The sequence below is a fragment of the Spermophilus citellus genome (assembly GCF_964194105.1).
Source record: "Spermophilus citellus genome assembly, chromosome: 12".
NCBI classification, from domain to species: domain Eukaryota; kingdom Metazoa; phylum Chordata; class Mammalia; order Rodentia; family Sciuridae; genus Spermophilus; species Spermophilus citellus.
The window spans coordinates 74329527-74355990 of NC_138198.1; the positions used below are offsets into that span (position 1 = coordinate 74329527).

Genomic DNA, 26464 nt, shown 5'->3' on the forward strand with positions numbered 1-26464 from the left:
TTAAAATTTTTCTTTTTTCCTTTTTTTTTTTTTTTTTTTGTTACTGGGGATTGAACCAAGAATGCTTTACCACTGAGCTACATACCCAGCCCTCCTCATTTTGTTTATTTTGAGACAGGGTCTTGCTAAATTGCTGAGGGCCTCACTAAATTCCTGAGGCTGGCCTTAAACTTGTGATCCTTCTGTCCAGAGCCACTGGGATTACAGGTTTGCACCTGCACTCAGCTAAATTTTTCTATTCTTGAAAGATTTATAATGTGAAATAGGAAAGAATTTGTGTGATTAAGCCAATAGATATCAAGCAATAATACAAACAGAAACAATGTGAATTCTGGTCAGAAGACCAGGTTTGACTAGAAAAAGCCTCTCCAGGCTGGGGTTAGCTCAGTGCTAAAGTACTTGCCTAGCATTCCTGAGTTCCTGGGTTCAACCCCCAGTTTCATGGCTAGCTCTGGGACTTCAGAAATACTCACACTCTCTTAAAGGCCTCAATTTTTTCATCTGAATAAATAGGACGAATACAGTGAGAGCTGTGAAGAATGACTGTAAGACCCCACACTTGACCTTAAGTACAAGCTAGATCAGTGGTAGAGCATGTGCTTAGCATGAGCAAGGTTCTGGGTTCAATTCCCAGCACTACAAAAAAAAGTCGGATTGTGTTATCATTACATAGTGGTATTCAACTTCCCAGTTATTAGACCTTAGTAGCTGGATTAAAAAGTTAATATAATTCCTCTCCAAAATGATATTATGCATACACCTGTTTGCCTGTATATTGTCTGATTTCCCCAGGAGCACCTATGCTATAAGTGAGGTAGAAACCTCATTTGTTACACTGAAAAGAACTGTTTGTGGCATCTATTAACATAAAATAAATATTTGTTAAGAGATGAATGGATAAATGTGTAATTTCATTTTGTTTTGCTGTTGTTTTTTTGATACCAGGGATTAAACCCAGGAGCACTTAACCACTAAGCCACATCCCCAGCCCTTTTTTTATATATTTTATTTAGAGACAGGGCCAATGGAGTTGCTTAGGGCCTCACTAAATTGCTGAGACTGGCTTTGAACTCATGATCCTTCTGCCTCAGCCTCCCAAGCCACTGTGATTACAGATGTGCACCACTGTGCCCAGCTAAATGTGTAATTTCTTTTTTTTTTTTTTTAAGAGAGAGAGAGAGAGAATTTTAATATTTATTTTTTAGTTTTCAGCGGACACAACATCTTTTGTTTGTATGTGGTGCTGAGTATCGAACCTGGGCCACACGCATGCCACGCGAGCGTGCTACTGCTTGAGCCACATCCCCAGCCCTAAATGTGTAATTTCTAACAAAATCAAGCACAATGCTCTACACATAGTTAAGCCTGAAATAGAGATTAAACATCTATAATATAAAAATCCCAAATCTGAAATGTTCCAAAATCCAAAACATTTTGGGCATCACTCAAATCTCTATTCCCAATTTTGGATTTTCAGATTAGGAATGCCCAGTCAATAAAGTCTATGTCAAAATTCCAAAAATATGAAAAAGTGAATTCCCAAATTTGAAACACTTCTGGTCCCAAGTGCTCTAGATAAAGTATACTCATTCACTTGGATTAGAGAATGAATAAGACTTTCTTCTATAAAGAAGAATCCCAGGGAAAATTCAATGTAATAAAATTTTAAAGTAAATTGGAGCTCTCAAAAAACAATTGCAATAAATGAGACTGCATGTTCTGTAGACTCATCCTGTTCAAACATATTTTTAAGATTAATGAACAAAGGAACTTCCCACATCATGTGTATTGGGTAGAATATTTAATACTAATTAATTCGCTGAAAAAATCTTAACTTGGTTTAGAGTGTACATAAAATCTTGAGCCTGCTTCTGTTAAAACAACGCAACATCTTTTCTCTGTTGTCCTGAAGTGCTTGGCGGCAGTGGGGCTCATTGATTTTTTTTAAAGAGCATTACCCAGACAAGAAGGATAAAAACATATGTTCCCTTGTGGTTCTTCTGATCCAACTGCTAATGTTTACTATAACATAACGGCATGCTGGGAGACAGGATGACCTCAAGGAACTGAAACAAAGCATTTAGTTTTCACATTATTGCCTAAATTCAGTTTGGGCCGCTAAGAACTACAAATCAATTCCTGATGACTGTTCATTAATCTACTATGTGGAAGAAAGCGACCTCAGTGGATATTTGTTCATTTTATCATCTTGCCCAGAAAGAAAGGATCCCAAACCTCAAAAGATCATGTGATCATAACTCCCTCCTGCATCTAAGGAGCTCTCTTGCTCTAATTGAGAAACAGAAATCTACATGTTTCTCTTATTTTCCTCTCTAACCTATCTTAGTTCTCACTTTTTAGATAGGACAAGAGCTATTCTACTGCAGATCTTTTGCAAATGTTAATAATGAAAACTAAAAATTTAAGGTTGCTTACTCTGAATGTAGTTATTTAAGTTCCAAAATCCAAAAGATTTCCCATATGTATAGAAACTGAACATTCTATAGGTTTTGGCCAATGAAAGTGATTCCCTGAAGAACAGAGAACAGTGGTCAAATAAAAACAGAAGTAACTGTAGCTAGGGTAGAGCTCAGTGACAGAGCACTTGCCTAGCCTGAGGCACTGGGCTCCATCCCACCCCCTCCCTCCCACACAAACAGAACTGATAATCTTTTTATGTTTTTCTGAATTAAACAATTCAGAGACTGGGAAAATGTTCCTCCCCAAAGCCCTCCTCCACCTCTCCTCTCACTTAGCTGCCCAAATGCTGGAGGGATTTTTAAATTGAATAATGAAAGATTCTAAAGAAGTTCTTTAACAGCTTCCAGCAGGCAGGCTTCCTCACCTTACATTTAGCCTCTGGCCTAACAAATACCAGTCCACCTGGAGCTTGTGAGTTTAACTACAGAGGGTTATCAGATGTGGCTTAAAGGCACACACACATTTGACCCAGGGGAAGTAGGAGGAGTGATTGAGGGTGGAAAGGCTGTCCAGTAGGCGAGTTTTTGTTTCTGAATCTAATATAAGCACTCTTGTAAGGATCCAAAAGCTCTGACATCTTCTCCTGGGGATGTTAATGTACCGGCCAGCTATTTGTAGAATTGCTTTACTGCCCCAGTTATTGACAGCCTTATGGATAGCACCCTCTACTCTATTTTGTTAACAGATAGATAACTTCAAGTTACTAATCACAAGGTCTTGTTGTGCTATTTCTATCATTATTTCAACCCATACATCTTACTTTAATAAAATTTATCTAACAGTTGCTAATTGTCTCAACACTGCTGATGTCTGTTAATAAACATTTGCCACAGAAAACATAAAAACCAATCTTGTAAGAGAAGATGATTTATAGGTACAACTAAAAGGAACAAGTATCATAGAACACATTACCCAAATCCTAGGATCCTACCTAGCAACAACAAGGTATGTATGATTCATAAGTAAATTAAAATGATTTTTTTCCTTATTGCCATCTGTTATTCTATGGATGGATAGAGATTTTCTATCAGGTGACTCCAGTAACTGTGATTTGTGGGGAATAACATAAGTAAAACAAGATTTCATTGGAATGCTAATCCTCTAGATAAGAAAGTATTTTGATAGCAAGTTAATTCCAAGAGGTTAGGGCTCTTTCTTTTCCAAAATAAGTAATAAAGGAGACAATATCTCTTCCTCTTTTTCTTCCTCCCAACTGGTTATGGGCAAAGAAGGGCTCTCTGCTGAATGCTATAAAGACACAAAATGTGCAGTACAAGTTTCCTCTTGTAATCAATTCAAAAACTGGTTAGATAAGCTCAGAAATCAGGATAGTAAAAAGGCAGCAAAGAGTAAAGAGGTGAAATATAACCTGATACTGGAATACAGAGCATGAAATGAAAAAGGCAGAGGTTCTAATTCTGGCTTTGCCACTGCCAAGCTGTGTGATCTTGGGCTAATTTCATAATCTCCCTAAATTTTACTTTCCTCCTGAATAAAAGAAAAGATCATTCTAGTACCTGCATCATGGGGTCATGGTGAACATTAAATGAATTATGAATGCAAATCCCTTAACAGAGTGCCTGGTTTTGGAAGTCACAAACGGTAACTTTCATGCAGAAGGAAAAGATTAAAGAAATAAAGTGCTATGGGTTTTCAAAGGAGAAAGAAAATGAGCTCCCACACATGAAATAAGAGATATGAAGTTTTCCAGCCTGGAAATTGCTTTGGAAGAGTGTGACTGTACAGGATATCCCTGATCTATGAAAAATGATTTGAGAAAGAGTGCCCGGAAAGAGCAGGAGCCACCTATCACCCCTTATCTCCCAGTTGTCCCACTCTCTTCCTTTCTGGGATACCCCTACCATAGTTCTAATCTCAGCTTGAACTGATCCCACACACAATAAATGGCCTTGGAGTCTCTTCCATCCCTCCCTCAAAACTGCTTCTTTCTGACTACCAAAGAAGGTCTCATTGGCTATCTTAATGTCTAGGAGAAAACAATCAGAATACTCATAAAAATGGAAACTATTTCTGGCCATGATGGATTAACTAGTATAGGATTAGCATTTCCACCATAAATAACTAGAAAACTGGAGCAACTCTACCAAACACTGTTTACAGAGATTAGACAAAGAGAAGTGCAAGCTGTGATCCCAGAGAGAAAGGGAATGATTGAGTCCTATAGCTTCTTATCCCAGGCTTTTGCCTGCATGCCCCACCAGACTGGCAGTGCAGTAGGAACTCCAAGAACACTGGGTCTCACTGACTTAAGGAGAACAGAGTTCAGGGAGGCTCAGGCAGATGGGATTTTCTAGAAGTACCAGAGGGGAAGGAACTAGGTAGACAAAGAGCTCTAGAAATCCACATAGGGTTTTCTTGAGTTTGTTGTGGAATATTAAGTCCTACATGTGCAGGGTCAATTTCACAAAGCTGGGCAAAAAACAAATGAGGATCTCAAAGTTAAACAATTCTCAGAGCTTTTAAAAGGCAGGGAATTGTCTGAATTTTGAGTAGTTAGACTAGAAAGTCTGGGTTGACAGCCTTAACCTTTAGGTCACAACTCCAAATGTCTTCCACTTTTGTACAACTAAATCAACTCTTAACTAAAGGTTACTCTAGAACTTCCCTAAGAAAACTTACAATGAAAGACAACAAAACTTTTCTACTTGCTTTGCACCAAACAATGCCAAAATGACAGGTCTAACAATCAAAAATTACTATACATGTAAAGAAACAAGAGAATGAGACACAGAAACAGACTTAGAAATGAAAGCATGGAGGAAAATACACACAAGTACATTAAAGAGCATTCACAAATATGCTCAATTACTTGAGAATTTAAAAAAATATTTGGGAGGATAAGTGAAAACTATAATACATGAAATTTTCTGTAAATGAGAAAAACATCTGAAATAAAGAATTTACTAGATGCATTGTCAGCATATTTACTGGCTGCAAAACAAGAGACCAAAAAAATTTGAAGACAAAACAATATTAAAGACCACCCAAACTGAAACAAATAAAGGGGGAAAAACTGAAAAACTTGAACAGAACCCCTGTGCCCTCTGGGACAACATCAAGTGATCTAACATATATATTACTGGAGTCCTGGGATGGGACTCCATACATATTACTAGAGTCCTGGGATGGGAGTGCGTGCGGTGAGGGAGAGAACACTGATCTAAAGAAATAGTGGCTGAATTTTTTCCAAGTTTATTGAAAACCATAGATCACAGATTCAAGAAACTAAATGAACTCCAAAAAAGCGCTTGCTCGCGTTCTCTCTCTCTCTCTCTCTCTCACACACACACACACACACACACATGCACAAAACAGAGGCAGGCATATAATAAGTACTTGATAAAAATTGAGATAAAGAGAAAATATTAAACTAGCAGAAAGGGAAAAACAGTCATATACAGAAGAACAGTAAGAATGACTATAAACTTCTCATCAGAAAAATATAAGCAAAAAGCTTGACATCATTAAAGTGCTAAAAACAACAACAACAAAAAGCTCAACCTAGAATTCTATATCCAATGAAAGCATCCATCAAAAATGAAGAGTAGATAAATACTGTTTTAGAAAAACAAAAGTTCAGAGAATTCATGGAAAGCCAATCTGCACTGTAAGAAATGTTAGAGCAAGTTTTTCAAGCAGAAGGAAAATAATACCAAATAGAAATTTGGATTTATATAAAAGAATAAAAAGTATAGGAAACTAGGCTGGGACTGGGACTCAGTTGCAGAGTACTTGCCTGTCATGTGTGGGGAACTGGGTTAGATCCTCAGCACCACATACAAAAATAAGCAAATAAAGTCATCTACAACTACAAAACAATTTTTTTTTAAAGTATAGGAAACTGTAAATCTGTGGACACATATACATGAAACGATATCATTTGAAGGTGAAACATGATAAGATAAAATGGCATATTGTAAACTTTGGAATGACCACTAAAAATAATAAGCAAAGAGCTGAAAGAGTGAAGAGAAAATGGAATTCTAAAACAAAACAAAATACCTCAAATAATCCAAAAAGAGACTAGACAAGAGGGAGAAAGGGGGGAAATAATAGATGGGATAAATAGAAAACATAAAAATAACAGACTAAACTCAAGCAAATATGTTGTCTATATAAAACCTTTAACTCTAAAGGCATAGGTACTCTACAATAGAAATGAAAGTATGTCGTGTGCAGGTATGAATATGTTAACAAATCCTACCATTAATGTACGACTATAATGCACCAATAAAAAATGTGGAACAAAACAGATGTCAATGTATGGCTTAAGTACATCATACAAACACTAATCATGAGAAAGCTGGGATGGCCATGTTAATTCAGACAAAACAGACTTCCATGTTAGTCTGGGGGCTATATGAAGTGGGTATTAAGACTGAATCGGTTTCAGAAGATTTACTAGGGAAAACTGTCATGAAAGACAAAATAGGGAGTAAAGTCAGGAATTGGACATGGAAAGGCCTCCAGATGTGAATGGAGATCTGACACCTGCGAACATAAATGGGGAGAAGATGATTTGAGTAGGAGGAGTCTCTATAGTACAGGCCTCACAAAGCTCAGTCAGGCCCATGGAGAGCACCCAAGCAAAGACTGCCCTCTAAAAGTGCTGTAGACAGGCAGAAACAGCCCAGCTCAAATACCACATTGGGCTGGCGGCATCCTGGGAAGAGTACAGACTCTGTAGGAAGGCTGAGGCAGACCCCCAAATGTGAGAACTAAAGCTGGAAGCCAAGTATTCTACTTTTTGGAAAGAAAGTCTAAGCCTCATGACTCTGTGGCTGCTACAATTTCAGAACAAGGCATATGGTTAAGAACAAAGAGAAATATTTCTAAGTGATAAAATGCTAAATTCCTAAAGAGAACCCAATGACCCTAAATGCATATGTACTGAACCACAGGTCTTCCAAATATTTAAAACAAAATAAAGTATGCACTTTGACCACAATAAAATTAAATTATAAGTTGACAGAACAAAAACACTCAGAAAACCCCCAAATATTGGCAAACAACTCACTTTTAAAAAACCTGGAAGAAATCCCAAGGGAGATTAGAAAATACTTAAAACTGAATAGTAAGAAAACTACACATATCAATATATATGGGATGCAGGCAATGCAACATTTAGAAGGGATTTCATAGCAATAAAATACTTATATTAAAATGGAGAAGCTGGGCAAAGTGGCACATACCTGAATCCCAGCAGCTTGGTAGACTGAGGCAGGAGGATCACAAGTCAAAGGTCAGCCTCAGCAAAAGTGAGGCACTAAGCAACTCAGTGAGACCCTGTCTCAAAATAAAATACAAAATAGGGCTGGGGATGTGGCTCAGTAACCGAGTGCCCCTGAGTTCAATCCCCAGTACTGCCCCCTCACATCCAAAAAAAAAAAAAGAAGAAAAGAAAAAAAAAATGGAAAAGATACTTTAAAAATCTGTGATCTAAGTTTCCAGCTTAGGGAAGCTAGTAAGAGAAGAACAATTAAATCTCATGTAATCAGAAGCAAAGAAATAATGAAGACAAAAGCAAAAATCAATGAAAGAGCAAGTAGGAAAATAAATATTTTGAAAAAACAGGTTTTAGAAAAATGAATAAAATTGATAAACTCATAGCTTGACCTGGTCAAGAAAAGAGAATAAAAGACAAAAATGACTCAATACCCTGTCATTGCACATACCTGAGGCAGGAGAATCACAAGTTTGAGGCCAGCTTCAGAAATTTAATGAGACCCTTAGTAACTCAGAGAGACCCTGTCTTGAAATTTAAAAAAGTAAAAAGTACTGGAGATGTAGCAAACAACTCACTTTTAAATAACTTGGAAGAAATCTCAAAGTAAATTAGAAAATACTTAAAATTGAATAGTAAGAAAACTACACTTATCAACATATGTGAGATGCAGCCAATGGTAAAAGCACCCCGGAATTCAATGCCTAGTACCAAAAAAAAAAAAAAAAAAAAACCAAAAAAAAAAAAAAAAGAAAGAATGAATGAATGAAATGAAAAGAAAAAAGAATGAAAAGCATAAGATTGTCCCTAAAAATCCTACAGATAGAAAAAGATATAAATGAGATATTGTGACCAACTTTATCCCAAGAAATTTAACAACTTATATGAAATGGATATAATTCTTTAAAGATAAGTTATTAGAACTAAGCAAGGAAGATATAGGCTCTACCCATATTTATTAGAGAAACTGAATTCATAATTTAAAACATTCCCACAAAGAAATTCCATGCCCAGGCAATAATAACCATTCAACATTGAAGGAATAAAGGATACCAAACCTGAACAGACAATAGAGGTGAGGGAAACCCCTCTCATATCATTGTAAGAAACCAGGATAACCTTGAAAATAAAACCATACAAAGACATTCCAAGAACAAAACCTACAGATTGCTGGACATGTGGTGCATGCCTGTAATCCCACCAATCTGTGACACTAAGGCAGGAGGATCACGAGTTCAAAGCCAGCCCAGGTAACATAGTGTACACTGTCTCAAAATAAGAAGTAAAAAAGGCTGGGGATGAAGCTCTGTGATAGAGCACCCTTGGATTCCATTCCCCATACCACAAAATAGTAACAACAAAACCCTACAGATCAACATTGTTCAGCAAATCAAATCAGAACTAAATGATGACATTTGTGCCTAATTGCTAAAGCCTGTATAGATAATTACTGTTGAGTCATATTTCTTACTTAAATCGCTGTAAGTCATCTGTTGCAGATGAAGACATTTTTAAAATAATTTTTTACTTATATATGACAACAGAATGCATTACAATTCTTATTACACATATAGAGCACAATTTTTTCATATCTCTGGTTGTATACAAAGTATATTCACACCAATTCATGTTTTCATACATGTACTAAGTGAAGTTAGCCATTCCAAAAAACCCAAATGTCAAATGTTTTCTCTGATATAAGGAGGCTGATTCATAGTGGGGTAGGGAGGAGGAGCATGGGAGGAATAGAGGAACTCTAGATAGGGCAGAGGGGTGGGAGGTAGTGGGCATGGGGTTAGAAATGATGGTGGAATGTGAAGACTTATATTTTTATTGGTCACTTGGCTTAATTGATTTTGTTCCATCATCCCAGATGTAAAATACCTGTAAAAACTGAAATTGAGCAACAAAATATCATTTATGGTAACATTGAAATAATGTTTGAAGATTTATTATATTCACAGAATTGAAAACTGGGGACTTAATGGGTCTTGGTTAAGCACACTCCAGACTACCTAAGTCAATGCAATAAAATGGCTGGTACACAGCAGCCACCTATGAATTCTAATGTTTGCACTTTTTTAGTACCTATAACAGTGGATAACATGTAATTGTTTGCAGAGTTGAATTGATTAAGTATGACTGGATGTAGAATAACATTACAGAAGTTATGATTGATTTGAATCCTGAAGCAAGGTTAAAAACAGACTCTAACCATCTTAGTTTGTTGGCTTTGGGAACATATAGCTCATCTCCAACTGGACTGCAGCCTCAAGTGGTAAGGCAGGCTTTAAGTTCCTAGGAATGGGTTGTTCCATAAGGCCAGGGACAACACTTACTCTAGCTGAGGGTTTCACTGATTCTAAAGAAGCCTCATTTTCCTCTGAACTCTTGTAGCACTTTAAGAAGCTTAACACATACTTTGATTATCTTGAGCTATTTTTGTAGTAATTAGGAATAGTTTAAGGACAATTTCTTTATCACATCTGTATACATAGTGGAAGTCTTGCTATTGTTTTCAATTGTCCCCCAGCATAGTTATAAACATTGCTACCACAGTGAATACATTTCCATTTGTGAATCATAACAATCACTTAGTTTTCCTTTTAAGTTGAACAATGGGGGATCATAGTAGATCTTACTTTTTTTTTGGTACTGGGAATTGAATCACTGAGCTACATCTCTAGTCCTTTTTAATTTTTTTAAATTTGAGACAGGGTCTTTCTAAACTGCTTAGGGTTTCACAAAGCTGCTGAGACTGGCCTCCAACTTTTGATCATCCTGCCTCAGCCTCCTCAGTCACCAGGATTACAGGCATGTACCAGCAGTCCTGGCTTTAGTAGGATCTTCTTCAGGCACATTCAGGAGATCTATCTGAATGCCCAAATTTTCCAAGATAAAAATTTTTACATGCTGATGACTATCTTACAACTTATACTTCTTTTTTGTGGTACCAGGGATTGAACCCAGGGGCACTGAATGGTTACATTGAGCCACATCCCCAGGCCTTTTTATTTTCGAGACAGAGTCTATGTTGCCTAGAGCTTCAGTAAGTTGCCAAGACCAGCTTTGAACTTGTGATCCTCTGGCCTCAGCCTCCCAAGCCACTGGGATTTACAGGCATGTACCATGGTACCCAGCTTACTTCTTTCTTAATCTAATATCACAAATTAATTGCCTTTTCAAGTTTCACACAAGTATTCTTTTTTACTTAATGAAAAAGTTACTGAAAGAAGCTTATCACTTTATTTTTTTTAATTTCACATTTGTTTATAGTGTATATATATAGAGAGAGATTAACACAGAATTTGCATCCTTAGTTCTCTTTCCAAAATATTTTTTGACTGGGGAAAATTTCACTCCCTCTTAACCATTAGTCTCTTCACCTTTATTAGATATGGAAGTTTCTGCAAACTTAGGCAGAGAAATAGAAAGCTATGTTGGGATTCAGATCCCAGCCAGTAGTCAAAGCCACTCTAAAGTTCAGTGATACCCATGAACCACCTGTTAACATATACCACACAGCGTCCATGATGGTGTATCTGCAAAATGAAAAAATAGCACATTTCATAATTTTCTAACAAATGGCAAAGTCACAATAAGTTCACAAATACCAATCTGACTTTATACACAAAGGGCATTTTAAGGGAAAAAATGGCAAAAGAGACTAATATTATTGAACATCAGGTAAAAACAGTCCTATTTTTATACATCAGCTGTATGTCTTTATGTAAATGAGAAATCTATATTACACAACTATTCAGAAGGTAGCAATTTAATAATCCGTATCTCTGAAGATACTTTTCATATTACAGAGGCTTTCATCTCAATATCAGGTACTTTACTTCATCTTATCCAATAAAGCAAAGGCCCATATTATTTTAAACATAAAACAAAGTGAGTCTTGTATTTATAAATTGCTTTCCTTCTACAAAACTGAATACTTTGATTTCTGTATTTTCTTCTCTTTTGGGGGGCAGTACCAGAGATTGAAAACAGGATCTTGCCTATGATAGGCAGGTGTTAAGCCAGTAAGCTACCTTCCTAGCCCTTTTATTTGTATTTCAATTTTTATTTGGAATCAGGATCTCACTAAGTTGTCCAGCCTGGCTTCAAACTCACAACCCTCCTGCTTTGTCCTCCTGAGTAGCTGGGATTACAGGTGTACACTAACATGCCCAGATAATTTCTACATTTTCTTGCTCCCTTATTTCTATTAACTGGTGATAAAAGCTATAAAGCGATAATGAAGGCAATTATTCAGTAAGCTTTACATGATGTGGACAGGGAATTCAGGGTGCCAGAGAAAGGACAAGGAGGAAGAAACAAGAGGGTACAGCAAATTATCCCAAGTGAGTACGAATCTCTGCAGCACATGGCACACTTCATTTTGACTCAGGCTAGTGCTGAGATATAAGAAGTGATTCCTTCATTCAACAAATATTTTTGAATGCCTGCCAGGTACCTTACCCTGTGTTGGAGATAAGAGGTATAATGGTAAGCAAAGACAGACATGTTCTCTGCCCTTATCATCAAGATTACTGTCTAAAAGATAACAAGTGCTGTTGAAGCGGTGGAGAAAAGAGAGAACGTGCACACTGGTGGTGGGAATGTAAACTAGTACAGCTGCTATGAACAAGAATGTGGAGATTCCTCAAAAAATTAAAAATATAACTACTATAGGATCCAGCCATCCCACTTCTGGGTTTACATCCAAAGGAAATGCCATTAATTTGTCAAAGAGGTACCTGTACTTCCATGTTTACTGAGGTACTATTCACAAGTCAAGAAACAGAAACAACTGACGGGTCCATCAACTAATGAAAAAAATGTGATTCTTATATACAATGGTGTGCTGTTCACCCGTAACAAAGAAAGAGATCCTGTCATTTGTGACAACATGGATAGAATGGGGGATCATTATGTTAAGTGAAATAAGTCAGGCATAGAAAGACAAGCACTACATGTTCTCACTCACATGTGGAACATAAAAAAGTTGATCTCATAGAAGTTCAAGGAGAACAGTGGCTTCCAGAAGCCAGGGAGAGAGGGAGGGATGGAGAGAGGTTGATCAGTGGGACTAAGTCATAGTTAGAAGTAGGAAGTACCGGTGTTGTGCTATTGCACTTAATGTGACTACAGATAACAATAGCATACTGTGTATTTCAAAAAGATAGTGGAAAGGATCTTGAATGTTTTCACCTTAAAAAATGATAAATGAGAAGACAGATATGCTTACCCTGAATGAACATTACATAACGTGTACATGTATTGAAACATCACATGGTACATCATAAACATATACTACATATATGGGCCAAAAAATATTACTGTCTAAAGGGAACACCATTCCTGTGACTATAATTCCAAAATGGTAACATGTCATGAAAATAAAAAGCACAACATGCAGGATGGCCTGACCGACCGTAGGAGTGGTGGAGGCCTCCCTGAGCAGGAGCTGCTTGAGCTGGGAGTAGAGGACAGTGGTATGCAGTGACATGCAGAGGCAGGTAGCTGATGGCCACAACAGCACAGGCAGGACAACAGAGATGCCAGCAGCTCCGGGGAAGAGGGGTGTAGGGCATTTGAGCAACTTAGAAGAGGACAAGCTCACAGACACCCCGTGGAGAGGAGGAGGGGGCCAGAAGATGCCCAGCCTTGCAGCCATGTTAAGGATCTCTTCTCTATCCGTAAACAATGGGAAGCCACTGGAAATGGCTTAAGCAGAATTTCAGTACTACCTTCTCAAACTTTTACTTATACAAAGTATACTAAATAAAAAGCATGGAAAATGAATGACAGTACTTCCATGGAGTCTCCAAATACAATACAACATATAACATGGACCCTTCAGATATGGTATAAATTATAATACAGTCCCTTCCAAAATGGTATAACATCTAACACAGTACCTTTCAATGAGGCATATAGTACCTTTCAACATGATTCAATGCATAATTCCTTTTGATATGCAATAAAAACATCTTGACTTGATATGAAAACAGTCACAATTTTCCCTCATTAAACAAATATTTATTGATCTCTGATAGACATGAGTCTAGCCACTTGAGATCCTTCAGTGAATAATACAAAGACTCTTACCCTCATGAAGGTACTGGGGACCAACTGAGTAATACATAAAATGAGCAAATCATAGAGCATTAGAGGAAATGATCTGCCATGACAATAAGAAAAGGAACAGGGGGTTAAGTAGGGGAGGGAGACTGCCAATCAGGAGACAGCTGTCATGCCTTGACTAGAAGATGAAATATGTACAGTTTTGTTTATAAAACCTTGACAATTTCTCCTCAAATAAAGATTTCATCATTGCAGTTTCTAGACACACTTCAAATTTAATGTCTGGGGCAAAAAAATCAAAGGGAATATGAGATGTTGTTCAGCTCAACACTTCTGTACTTTGTCTTCTTGTGATGGTTCTTCTACTGAGGAAAATGTTTTGAATATTCATTGATGATTTTATTGTCTTCCACATGGCAATGACTTATCCAGGGACAAAACATTCACAGAGGGACGACTGTTATAACTTCAGCTTCTTTCAGCTGGAAAATTCCCAGGGAATTTTGTTTTCAAAGTCCTTATGAGCCAGGTGTGCACCTGTAATCCCAGATACTCAGGAGGCTGAGGCAGGAGCATCCCAAGCCTAAGGCCGGCTTTAGCAACCTAGCAAGACCCTGTCTCAAAATAAAAGTTAAAGAATGGGCTGGGATGTAGTTCAGTGGTAGAGTGCCCCTGGGTTCTATCCCCAGGACTGCAGGTAAAAAAAAGTCCTTGTGTCATAAGAGGTACTTCATAGTACCAGAATGCAGGAGTGGGAAATGAAGGGTGAATATACATAACTAAGTTTCCACTAATTAATATGCTTAATTAAAAGCCAGTTTTAATTAGGTTTTAATATAAGTATCAAGATCAAAACCTCTTTTTTTTAAAATGAAAATGTCTGTAAGTAATAACCTAGCTTCTCTGACAATCCAAGCAATTCCAAAATGGTTACCAGGAGCAAAACCAATAAGAAAGATTGTCAGGAGGAACTGTGCTCTGAATCCAAGCTGGCAAGTAGTTCTTGTTTAGTGAGCCCTGGACAGCCAGCTCTGACCATCAGCTGTTGGGTGCCAATGACCATTAACCTGACTACACGCTGAAGGCTCTGAGTCACAGGATGACTGTAGTGTTTACACTGTATTTCTACCAAGGCCTGATTTTACTGCCAATTTTGAACAGCTTAAGTTATAAACAACAATCTTTGGTAATTCTTCTGCAGGAAACAAGCAATACAGACCATGAGTGCAGATGTTATGATATAACCACATATGCATTCTACAAAGACAGAAACAACAAAAATCAAGCTTAACTATCTATAGAGAGTCAGGTCAAACAAGTTTTTATCTTCACCGAATGGGTTCTGCCTTTACTTTTGACAATGATCTTTAATATATGAAGCCATTTTCATTCTCCTCACGTGTAAGAAAGCCAAAGTGTAGTTTCCACTTTCAGAGAGCAATGTGTATAATCAAGATGTCATACTGGGCTTAAATGATGAAGACAGAACACTTCATGCATTGACTAGCTGATGAATAGTGTTCTAAGTGTCTTACAAATACTAACCTCATCCTCATTACCATATAATTATCACCATCATTTTACAAATGAGGAAATGAACAGAAAGGACCAGTAACTTGCCCAAGATGGCATAGCGACTTCTTTTATTTTTTTTCTTTACTGGGGACTGAATCCAAGGCTTAATGCATTTAGCAACATCTCCAGCCCCTTGTTATTTTATATTGAGAAAGGGTCTTGCTAAATTGCCGAGGTTGTCCTCAAACTCATGCTCTTCCAGTTTCAGTCTCCTAAGTAGCAAGAATAATAGGCACACACCACCTCACCTGCCTCACACCTAACCTTTTGAAGCCAAACAAGCTTGAAAGTAATGTATGCTAGTTACTGCCTTTGCTTTCACATGACTAGAATTTATATTTTTATAAGTCCTCTACTTCTGGGAATGATATTTTATATCTATGTAGAATTCTTTTTTTTTTTTGTGTGTGTGTGTGTGTGTGTGTGTGTGTGTCTACATGAGCATAAGCTAAATTAGAAACAACATAGCTCAGGGAAATAATAGCATGGTTCTTTTGTGACCTTTTCAGCAGCAGGTTGACTTGTGAGAAGGAGAAACCTATTTAATAACACAGTGCACTCCCACGGATACAAGCACTTTTGCAAAAGGCATCACAATAGCAAGTGAGAAGAAGCTGTGGAATGCAGAGGTAAGCAGAGCTGAACCCAGCACAGACACCTGGCTTCCACCAGCCCAGAGGGAAAAGAAATCAATCTGGTTCTAAAAACAAAACAAACTCCCCACATCTTGGAATAAGAAAAGGATGCTATGTTTAAGTACAGAAACTTGGTCTGTAAGCCCAACTCATAAGACAAGAAAAATCATACTCAATTGTTCTCTTTGAATAGAAGACCTGACAGGAAAATGTAATTACTGGGTGATTTTTATATGACTTGTGGGAAAAGAAAAGGAAAAAAAACTGGCATTTATTAAACACCCAGGTTGGGCCAAGCACTGTGTTACGTTGTCCCCATTTCATGTTCTTAAATCTTGACTATACATTTATAAGGAATATTCTCCCCATTTCTAGAGATTAAAAGAATGAAGATTGAAAGAGGTAATATAAATTACCCAAGTAAATATGAGAAGTGGCCAGAGTGTGACATCAGAGCCATTGCACTTCAAAGATTGTGTCACATGTACCTACTGCTCTCCCATGTTAGGGGCTATCTTTGTAACAGCTGGTCTATTTTATTTGAGAAGCCAGATTGTATCAGGTCAAAAGCTGAGCTCTGGGGTGAGACTCCCTAAATGTGAATCCTAGTTCTGATAATGACCAGCTAAGCAGCCCTAGGCAAGTTGCTGGCCTCATTGGGTTTCAGTTTCCCCAGACATGGCTAATAGGACTCATCCAGAAAGATGCTGTGAATATTAAACTAGTTCATCAACATGTGAATCCTTAAGGTAATGTCTAGCACATAATCCTCAACACATGTTTTTATTTGTACTATAATTAAGGCAATTCTCTGCTATTACATAAACAATTTAAAGCAAGTGCGGTCACCCATCACTTAATGAATATGTTCTGAGAAATGCGTAATTAGGTGATTTTGTCAAGGTGCAAACATCATAAAGTATACTTACACACACTAAGATATGTATGAAATCACTTAACGGTGTAATCTTAGGTGACCTCTGTAGTAGAAGTGGTCCAACATTGATAAAAACATTGTTACTTGGCATATATTACATGCAAGTACTACAAACATATTGTGTCCCCAGCTCTTCACATAATCCTTGAACTGAAATAAATGTTCATTGTAATAGTTTCAATGTTGAAATAAATGTCTAGTCTAGAAGACTGTAAATAAACACTCTCAGGATGGTGTACATGGCCTTAAGTATATGGCCTGCCATTACCTCTCCCACATTATCTCGTACTTTAGGTCTAAGATCAATGTCTCTTTTTTTTTTAGATGTCTTAATTTTATTTATTTATTTATTTATTTATTTATTTTTATTAGTTGCTCATGACAATATAATGATCTCGACATATCATACATTTGATTCAAATGGGGTATGATTTCTCATTTTTCCAAGTGTACAGATTGCAGAATCACATTGGTTATACAGCCATGTATATACATACAGCAATACTAGTGTCTATTTTATTCTGCTGCCCTTCCTATACCCCCTCTTCTCTCCTCCCCTCCAATCACCTCTCTCTACCCAATCTAATGTGACACATTTCTCTCTCTTTTTTTTCTCTTCCCCCTCACATCATCATACATGTATTTTGTATAACGATGAGGGTCTCCTTCCATCTTCCGTGCAATTCCCCTTCTCCCTCCCATTCCCTCCCACCTCTCTTCCCTATTTAGTGGTAATCTTCTTCTCATTCTCTTCCTCCCTACTCTATTTTGAGTCACCCCCCTTATATCAGAGAAGACATTCGGCATTTGTTTTTTAGGGATTGGCTAACTTCACTTAGCATAATCTGCTCTAATGCCATCCATTTCCCTGCAAATGCCATCCATTTCCCTGCAAATGCCATGATAAGATCAATGTCTCTTATGGATGGATCCCTCCCTGTCACCCCATTTTAAATTATGATGACCCCATCATCTAATTCTCTGACACCTCTGATCCCCTATTACTTCAATGCCCTTATCAGAATACAACATACACTAACTAAAAATTTAATTAATCTATTTCACTGTTACCTCCCTAAAAAAAGCTTCATGATGGTAGAAATTATTGCTTGATTTCTTTTGTACACTACTGCTTTTTCCACACCAAGAACAGGGTTTGGCACTTAGTAAGTAGGTTCAATACATATCTGTTAATAGATAAACTGAAGTACCCCCCGCCTTTTTAGGTACCAGAGATTGAATCCAGGGACACTTAACCACTAAGCCACATCCCCAGCTCTTTTTACATTTTATTTTGAAACAGGGTCTTGCTAAGTTGCTTAGGGCCTCATTAAATTGCAGTGGCTGGCTTTGAATTTATAATCCTCCTGCCTCAACCTCCCAAGCTGCTGGGATTGCATATGTGTGCTTGCACCCAGCAAGCCATTAATTTATTAAAGGTCATTATTTCAATTTCAATGTTGTGTGGGTGTTTTAGTTAGCTTTTTCATGGCTGTAACCAAAATACCCAACAAGAACAACTTAGAGGAGGGAAAATTTAGTTGGGACATACTATTTCAAAGATCTTGATACATATTTCACAGACTTCATTGCTCTACAGCCAATGTAGCACAATGGTGCAGCACCACATCTGGAGGAAGCAGAGGAAAGCTACTGGGGTGATGATAGTGTCAGGAAGCAGAGAAAGAAGTGGGGGAGGGATATGAAGAGAGAAAGAGGCCTTAAGAAAAACAACATGGCCCAGTGACACACCTCCACCAGTGACACCAACCTGCCTATAGTTACTAACCAATTTGTCCATTTAAAGTGGGATAGACTGATCAGGTAATAGCTCTTGTTATCTAATCATTTTACCTCTGAATATTCCTGCATTAACAGGAGCTTTTGAGCACACCTCATATCTGAACCAAAACATTCTACCCCTGGCCCCTAAAACCTCATGCCTACATCTCACAATATAAAATGCCTTAAGTAGCTGGGCATAATGGTGCACGCCTATTATCCCAGAGGCTGTGGAGGCTGAGGCAGGAGGATCCCAAGTTCAAAGCTGGTGTCATCAACTTAGCAAGGCCAAAAGCAACTTAGCAAGACCCTCTCTCAAAATAATAAAAAGGGCAAGGGATGTGGCCCAGTGGTGGGTTTAATCCAACAAACAAACAAGAACAAAAAAAGAAAATAAACAAAATGCTTTTAGTTCATCTCCAAAAGTTCCATAGCTTTAACAGCTAAAAGCATTAGTGAAAAGTCCAAAGTCTCATCTGAGACTCAAGGCAAACATTTTGCTATGAGCCTTTAAAAAAATTAAAGCAAATTACAGATATCGAATATATAGTGGACAGAGTAAAACAGTCCCATTCCAAAAGGGATGAATAGGAAAACAGAAAGAAGGGATGCCACCAAAACAAGACCAAAACCCAGTCAGGCAAACAGGTCCCCTCATAGCTCATAGCTCCACATAAGACACATGGTGGCAAGATGTGTTCTCCCAAGGGCTTGGGCAGACTGGTTCCTTTGGCCTTGCTGGTTGCAGTGCACATAGGCCCTCTTTTAGTCTGGCTCTCTCCGCAGCCAGCTTTTCTCAGCAGACAGTCTGTGTTGCTGGCATCTCTTAATCCCTGGAATCTCCATTCCAGCTTAGGCTTCAGCTTCACAGTTTCACGAATTGCCCTCTCAGGGAGAGTCCACAGAAACCCCAACCCTGCCTGGCCTCCTAGGCCTTCCCTGAAATCTTGATGGAAGGCTCCATGACTTCTTTATTTTAAGGTCCTGTATTCCTGCAGACATGGACAACACCAAGGTCTGCTCCCAGCTCATAGAATACCTGGGCCCCCTGGCATCACAGCAATAGCAGCTTCTGAGTACCTTCATGACTCAGCAGGTGAAACAACTTCCTAGGCTTCCCTGTGCGAGTAGGGTGCCCCTATGATCTCTTATCAAAAGGCGACACAGGAGCATATAGTGGGAGTGATCATACAAATTCCTGAGATGCCCTCAAGCCAGCTTTCCTATTGTCTCTTTGAAAAGTGCTTCAGTGGCTGGAATCTCTTCCACAAGCACATCTTCCTTGGCACCAGCTTTATGTGTACTTTTCTGGCCAAACTGCAAGTTTTTAAAATCCTTTATCTCTGTTTTCTGTACCCGATTCTCACAGTAAACTTAGCTAAAAACTTTCAGCAATATCCATGCCACTATCTTAATGCTGTTCCACCTTGAATTTTCCTTCACCAGAATAATCAGTCCATCACCTTTTTTTTTTTATATATCAGGAATTAGACCCAGGTGCTTAGCCACTGAGCCACATCCCCATCCCAATTTATATTTTATTTTTGAGAAGGTCTAGGTAAGTTGCCTCACTAAGAGCCTCACTAAGCTGCTGAGGCTGGCTTTGAACTTGCAATCCTCCCAGCTCAGCCTCCCAAGCCACTGAGATTACAGGCATGCACCACCACACCTGGCAATTAGTCCATCACTTTTAAATTTTGCTTCACACAAAACCTCAGGACATGGGCAAAATATAGACAAGTTCTTTACCAGAATATAACATGAGTAGTCTCTAGTCCAATTACCGACAGAGTCCTGATTTCTCTCCGAAACCTCATGAACTCAGTCTGCATTCCTATCAGCATTCTGATCTTCTGAGCTCCCACCAAAATATTGTCCATTAAGCACCACTTACAACATCATAAAGCTTCTCCAGTCTGCACCCCTAAACTTTTCAAAATTTCTCCCACACAAACCAGTTCCAAATGATTCTGAACTACATCATCAAGTTAGTCACAGCAATGACCCCACTTCTCAATACCAATTTCTCTTGTAGTAAGCTTTCCCATCACTATATGATCAAAATACCTGATAAGAACAACTTGGAGGAGGGAAAGTTTATTTGGGGTTCACAGTTTCAGACGTCTTAGTCCACAGATAATTGACTCCATTGCCACAGGCCCAAGATGAAACAGCTCATCATGAAGAAAAGGGCCCAGCAGAGGAAAGCTGCTTACCTCATGGTGGGACCAGCAAGTAAAGAGAGAAGAAAGAAGAGAGGAAGGGGCCATAGGAAGAATAATCCTTCCAGGTCATGTTTCCAGTGACCCACCTCTTCCAGCCATACCCCACCTGCCTACAGTTACCACCCAGTCCATTCAAAGTAGGATAAACTGATTAGGTTAGAACTCTCATAATCTAATCATTTTTGCCTCTGAATATTCCTACATTATCAAGAGCTTTTGGGGAATACCTCATATTTAAAACATAAAAGTAAGTCTATATAGAGAAATTCATGATAATGCATGATGGGAGAATAATAAAAGTTGATGTATGCATAATGATGGGGATGAGATAACTAGTGAAATATAAATTCTCCTTTTCTACTAAGCTATTAAATTTGTATGTAAATTAAACTAGAATTTCAATTCTTATATTTATTCATGGAAAGTAGAGGAAGTTGTCTATATTTTATGGAAAATGAAAAGATATTCTTTCTTTCAGAAACATACATTGTAAGTAGATTCTGGTAAGTTTTCATTTTTGTCTGAAACTTAGGTTGACTCTTCATTTCATCTATGATAAATGTCCTTTATTTTTTCTTTAATCAGCAAAAGTATGTTATTATTAGTCTTTGCTTTCTTATCGTTAGTTCCTACTGGGAACAACACATTTTCTGTGCCCTGCCCAGAAATTCCAAAAGTGAATTTAGAATGGGTACACAAAAGTGCTTTGAAAGAGATGTATCTATTCCCATCCTCTATGAAATAACAAAATCTTGCTCCTTTCCTGTATTGTTATTAATCTGGTTGTAAAAAAAAAAAAAAAAAAAGTTAGGACAGTACAGATCATCCTGCCTCAGCCTCCTGAGTCTATGGGATTATAAGTGTGCATCGCCATGCCTGGTCAATCTTATTCTTTTACATCCATGATTAACCTAAAAATGTATAGAATTTGATTTTATCTAATCTAAATTTCTGAAGAACAATGTCTTTATTTAAGGTTGTGATAAAACAAAGTAGCCAAGAGAGGGCCAACCTAATTACAGGGATAAAGATTGGAAATTGTATATTTCTTGATAAAGATTTCTCTACTTTAATACTTTCTTTCTCTGATCTTGAATTAAACAGAACTTCAAAAACAGTGGGGAGAGAAGAGGGAGAAGATGGAGCTGCTGTACTCACATGGGCCCTTTCACCTGGGGACCTTATACCTGGGCCCCTACCTATGGTTCTTCTCTTGTATCCTCCCTACTACAAAGCATTGCTCTGTTTTCCTTCCATATCACAGGCCAGACAGGATGGTCCCCTACAGCTCATCTTCCTCTGCACTGGAGCTGGCAGCACCCAGGAAATATTTGTAGGCCACATGCTATATACTAGACACTAGCTGATAGGTGGATGGGGAAGAAAAATCCAGATATAGACTTTGTGCATCTGGAGCTTAAGAGACTAGTGGAGAAGAAAATTAAACAAGTGCTTGCAATAAAACTGGATGATGGCTATGCTATGGTAAATAAAGCTAGTATGAAGTAAAACTCTCATACTTGCAAAAGAATATTCCACCTTGGCAGATGAGAACTGAAGAAAAAGAATGAGCTCATTTATACGTGATCACAGTTTCTTTTTCCCCCAGGTTTCAGTAAATTCAGTAAATTTAGGATAATGAAACTACCTCCTTCATAAAACTGTGAGAATCAGATTGGATGACACAAGGCAACATGGTGGCTAACACTTCTTTGGTGCTGTTATATTATTAGTCTCCTGGCCTAACTTGAGACTGTTCAGAAAGAATGGCACAGTCTCAAACAAGGCCTAAAGAATGACAGCAAATTCATTGCAGGTGTATCAGTCTTCCCAAGCTGCTATAACAAAATGTCACCGAGTAGGGAAATTAAGCAATAGAATCTTTTTTCTCATTGTTCTGGAAATTGAAATCTAAGATCAAGGTCAGCAGGGTTGGTTTAATTCTGAAGCCTCCATCTTTGGCTTGTTCTCCAGTCATCCCTCATACCTGTTTCTATCCTAATCTTCCCTCTAGGACACCAGTTCTACTGGATTAAACACCATTTACCTCAAATCTTTAAAGGTCCTATATTCAAATATAGTCATATTCTAAGGTACTGGGGTTTAAGCTTCAATATATGAATTCTGGGTGAACACCATTCAGCCCACAACAATGAGGAAGTCAGGGAAAGCCACAAAGAAAGACAACTATGTCCAATGGAAGGTACAATATGTGAATTGAGAGAAGATTGTGAAGCTTGCTGAAGAGTGCATGAAATTAAACCCTTTACAATAACAGGAGTTGAAACTATAGAAGGGAAAGTAGATGTAAATCAAGCTATATAAGGCATTTTATTTAATTAATTTATTTATTTGTATTTTTTTAGGGTTACACTAAACTTGCTGAGAGGCTATCATCAAACTTATGATCCTCCTCCCTCAGTTTCCCAAGAAGCTGCGATTACAGAAAGGCATCACAGTGCCTGGCTTCATGTAAGGTCTTATAAAAGAGGATAAAATATTAAGCAGTTGGCGATACTGTAAAAGAAATGGAAACCATTGTAGAATTTCAAGCAGGATAAATGTGTCACAGGATTGAACTTGCATTTTCAAAAAATCACTCTGTCTGCATCATAAAGAATTACTGGAGCAGAGGGAGTATCTGGGAGGAATGTGAAGTAAGACAGGTAAGAAAGGAGGATGGCTTGAGTCGTGCCATGGAGATCAAAGAAACCCATATAGAAAGCTAATCAATGTCTTAGTGATTGACAGGGCAGAGAAAAATCAGAGTGATATGTTCCCTGCATCAGGGCAGATCAAAGAAGGGGAAGATGACAAAGTCAAGATCGGAACTTTTGAATTCAAGAAACACATAGAACTACCAGTATAACTCTGCATTTTGATAGCAACTACCACTTACCAAACACTTCCTAAACACCATGAAGTATGCTAAGAATGCTATACATGCTTACATGCACTTTTCCACAGGCGAGGAAGATGAATTTTAATGAGATAATATAACTTGGCCAAAGGCTCACAGAAAAAAGGGGAATTTAAGTATTCCTAATAGAAAAGCCCAAGCTGAAAAACCACCAGTGCCTCAGTAGAGAATTCAAGAAGGAGGGGACACAGAAATACATATTTGGACATAATTAGGCCTTAAACAAAGCTAGTGGTAGAGCACTTTCCTAGCATGCCTGAGAAAAGAAAAACAAACAAAAAAATAATGCTTGGCCTGCTGGCCTCACTTCCCAACTCCCCCACATACCACTGGCCCTGCTGACTCCAATCCTTGAACCTCATTCATACCCATTAACAGATTATCAAATAGCTGGCAGGTTGGTGGTCCAAGCACAAGGCCTAGGAGCCCAGATTCATCCTGTGACCAACTGCAATAGCAAGCTCTGCTCTCTATGTAGACTCTTTCCTTTTCTTATCACCATGGGCCAGTCTCAGGATTTGTGAGATAGATACATGTACAACATAAGTTGCATTGGGTGAGGCTCTGACTCAAGCTGGGAAACTAAAATACAATGTTTACTAATGCAATACCTTGCTGGGAAAAACAAAAATACTTTAATGTACTACATATGCATAAAAGTGAACAGACCATAAGTGGATAGCTTGGTGAGTTTTCAGACAAAACACATCTATGAAACAACACTGAAATTATGAAAAGAAGATCCCCAAGTCCCTTGCATACTCTAACTGCCTCTGCCCCACCCTACCTCCAAGACACCACTATCCTAACTTCTGTTTTTGTATAGTATATGAATCGAATTGAACAATGGATGTGCCTTTTTGTGTGTCTATATCTATTTAAAAGTCTGAAATGCAACTTGGAAATAAAAAGTTTGTCATAGACAAGATATAAATATAATCTTATGATCTCATTTTCCCATACTTGAGATAAAACCCTGACATGCAATACCTGTACATTCATATTCTGAATTGCACCCAGGTAAAATCAGTCATGTGAAATGAATCCAGGAAAGTGCCTGGTCCATTTTGGTGCTGTGTTCTCACAGAGACTGAGTCAATGACCCAGACTAACTGAAACAAATTGTATGAATTGAGGATTAGAAGGAGCAGTAATATTAATGGTGATGGGGTTTTAAAGGTAAAGTTCTATTGTAATAGCTACATTGGGATAAGCTTTAGATAATTAAAAATTTGAAGTTACTCTATTGCTTTATCAAAACAATCTCTTTTTCTAGCGAGACTCTTTTACATTGCTAAGAAACTAATAGTTCCTTTAGTAAAGTGTTTTGAATATGGTGTAAAAAATACATAGAAATGTCAGTAGAAAAACTTTACTGAACAAAAAATTCTAAAACAATTTCCTAGAAGTCATGCATTTAACTTTCAATATTTTACTGTTTTTTAAACTATCCAATTTTATGTGGTACTTGCTAAATTCTGAGTTTGGTTTCTTACGTAGATTCAGGAATTTCTTGGTAGGATGGGGATAATCTTATATCGAAGATAAGAGGACTTTGACAGCTCTATGATTCATATGAATTATAAGATTTTTGCTTTCAACCCCTGCATAAAAACCTTAAAATTAATTTTATTTGAAAAAATGACAAAATCATAGAATTTTCAGGGAAATGGACGGCACTAGAGCAGATTATGCTTAGTGAAGCTAGCCAATCCCTAAAAAACAAATACCAAATGTCTTCTTTGATATAATGAGAGCAAATATGAACAGAGCAGGGAAGAAGAGTAGGAAGAAAAGAGTAACATTCATCAGTGACATGAGATGGGAGGGAAAGGGAGAGAAGAGGAAAATTGCATGGAAATAAAGGGAGACCCTCATTGCTATACAAAATTACATATAAGAGGTTGTGAGGGGAATGGGAAAATAAACAAGGAGAGAAATGAATTACAGTAGATGGGGTAGAGAGAGAAGAAGGGAGGGGAGGGGAGGGGGGATAGTAGGGGATAGGAAAGGTAGCAGAATACAACAATTACTAATAGGACATTATATAAAATTGTGGATGTGTAACCGACGTGATTCTGCAATCTGCATTTGGGGTAAAATTGGGGGTTCATAACCCACTTCAATCTAATGTATGAAGTATGATATGTCAAGAGCTTTGTAATGTTGTGAACAACCAATAAAAAAAAAAGTACTGAAAAAAAATTTTTTATTTGGAAAATGAAAACAATCATAGTTGCAAATCTACTGTTACCAATCTTTTGAAGTTGTCCCATGTTTCTAATGGAGAAGAAAACAAATCTATAATCATCCTGAACACATAGTCTCTCTATGTTTAAACTTGCATAGACATAGTTGGAATGTAATTTCTTCATGGAGAAGATGTGCTTCATTATTAGCATAGTGAATTCTGTTTTTCAAAATGATTTTAATAAATTTATTTTCTCTTCCTTATACAAATCTAATGAAAACTTTTTCATCCATTCATAATTAATTTCTACAATTAATTTGAAAACATTTTCATTATCCCCCAAAACACAGGACTTCTCAGCTACTATTTCCCATCCTTCCCATTCCTCCAGTCCC

General features: G+C 37.7%; 1 protein-coding gene across 1 annotated transcript in view; it reads right to left on the reverse strand.

The window, feature by feature from the left end:
* ARHGAP28 (Rho GTPase activating protein 28) overlaps nt 1-26464 on the reverse strand; it is a 180902-nt gene that overhangs the window by 124134 nt on the left and 30304 nt on the right. The window lies entirely within an intron of this gene.